The sequence below is a fragment of the Lucilia cuprina genome, chromosome 5 (genome assembly GCF_022045245.1).
Source record: "Lucilia cuprina isolate Lc7/37 chromosome 5, ASM2204524v1, whole genome shotgun sequence".
NCBI classification, from domain to species: Eukaryota; Metazoa; Arthropoda; class Insecta; order Diptera; family Calliphoridae; genus Lucilia; species Lucilia cuprina.
The window spans coordinates 50,902,204-50,904,335 of NC_060953.1; the positions used below are offsets into that span (position 1 = coordinate 50,902,204).

The window sequence follows — 2,132 nt, forward strand, 5'->3', positions numbered from 1 at the left end:
CTGTTCTAGTTCTGTTCTAGTTCTGTTCTAGTTCTGTTCTAGTTCTGTTCTAGTTCTGTTCTAGTTCTGTTCTAGTTCTGTTCTAGTTCTGTTCTAGTTCTGTTCTTCAGTTCTATTCTAGTTCTGTGCTACTTCTGTTCTAGTTCAGTTCTCTTTCTGTTCTAGTTCTGTTCTAGTTCTGTTCTAGTTATGTTCTAGTTATGTTCTTGTTCTGTTCTAGTTCTGTTCTAGTTCTGTTCTAGTTCTGTTCTAGTTCTGTTCTAGTTCTGTTCTAGTTCTGTTCTAGTTCTGTTCTAGTTCTGTTCTAGTTCTGTTCTAGTTCTGTTCTAGTTCTGTTCTAGTTCTGTTCTAGTTCTGTTCTAGTTCTGTTCTAGTTCTGTTCTAGTTCTGTTCTAGTTCTGTTCTAGTTCTGTTCTAGTTCTGTTCTAGTTCTGTTCTAGTTCTGTTCTAGTTCTGTTCTAGTTCAGTTCTAGTTCAGTTCTAGTTCTGTTCTAGTTCTCTTCTAGTTCTGTTCTAATTTAGTTCTAGTTCTGTTCCAGTTCTATTCTTTTTAATAAAAATATTTGTATGCCCTCGGTCCAGCACTTTTATATGTTTACTTTATACATGTCACATGCAAAATAAGTTATACACAATATTTCGAAACTCTAGTTTACAGTGGCAAACAAAATTGAATTAAACAATTTAAAACAATGTCTATCATCTGACCATGGTTTTATAGCAGGATAAAAGTGGCATTGATTTAAATTAAGTTATTTGTAATTTTCACAATTTTGTTATAATTTTCTTTTGCACAAAATATTAATGATGTGATAAAAAATTACTATTTTTAAATATATTTCTCATATATTAACTTTAGTGATTATTGGTAGTTGAACTTTTGCCTGCCACAGTTTACACGTTCATACTTATTTTGTAAAATAAAATTTTTTGTACATTTTTAAGCATGTAAATGTAACAAAACTATAAAAAACTGGCATAGCCAGATCTAAAGATTAATATAGATAAAATACATACAATTTAAACTACTGAACACCAACGGAAAGATATTTTAAACAAAACATGAAATTTAAATAAAAACCAACAAATTATTAAAATAAAATGTGAAATAATATATAAAAGTTGTGGTTAAAAAACACACATATAGAAAAAAATCTAAATTTCTGATAGAATACGGTAGACACTTATTCAAATATTGTACATGTGTGTAGTTATCAATTAAAAGTGAAATCCTTATTAAAAATCCCTGCAATCTCAAGTGCACATTTGAATTATTTCCTTCTCTTTCCAAAAATTGTACACTTCAAATTTAACTTTCTCTTTTCTATTTGTTGTAATTTGTTATATAAATGCAAATAAATATCCATCCTTACTACAAAATTTGTTAAATAATTTTTTAATATTTAAACTTTTTTCTATTTTAAACTCTCGATAAAAAAACTATAGGCAACAACAAGTACAGTAACTATAACCATAAAAACATGTTTAATATTTTTTTTACATAAACAAAGTTTAAATAATTTTGTTAATTTAAAATAAAAAACTTTCAAAAATATAGACATGATGGGAAAAAAGGATTTGTTTTTGGTATGCATGGTCAGCCCTTAAAAGTCCTTTCAAAAATAAAAACAAAAATCTATTTTATAGAAAACAACTACTAACCATTCAGCCATAGCATGAATTGAATAGTAAAAAATCCTAAAACTGGAAATATTAAACAAAATTAAATTTAAATGCATTCATGCCATGAGAATATAATTACAAGTTTTATTTACAAACATACATTTATTAAAAAAGTTTATTTTTATTTATTTCTACTTCCCTTTACATATGAAAATATGAGTTAATTTTGATTTTGTTTAATAACAAGTTTTGTTTATTTAAATTTATAACGATTATAAAGACAATAAACGTAATGAGATTAAAAAATGTTTTGAAGTAAAAATGATTATATATCGCCTTACTTAGTTCGCAACAAGAAAAAAATTAAAAATTTTATTGACTCAAATTCAGTTCTACTACACTTCTAGTTCAGTTCTAGTTCAGTTCTAGTTCAGTTCTAGTTTAGTTCTAGTTTAGTTCTAGTTCAGTTCTAGTTCAGTTCTAGTTCAGTTCTAGTTCAGTTCTAGTTC

General features: G+C 26.5%; 1 protein-coding gene across 1 annotated transcript in view; it reads right to left on the reverse strand.

Annotated features, from left to right (window-relative positions):
- LOC111687480 (probable serine/threonine-protein kinase DDB_G0282963) overlaps positions 1-2,132 on the reverse strand; it is a 17,600-nt gene that overhangs the window by 7,799 nt on the left and 7,669 nt on the right. The gene's annotated exons all lie outside the window — the stretch shown is intronic.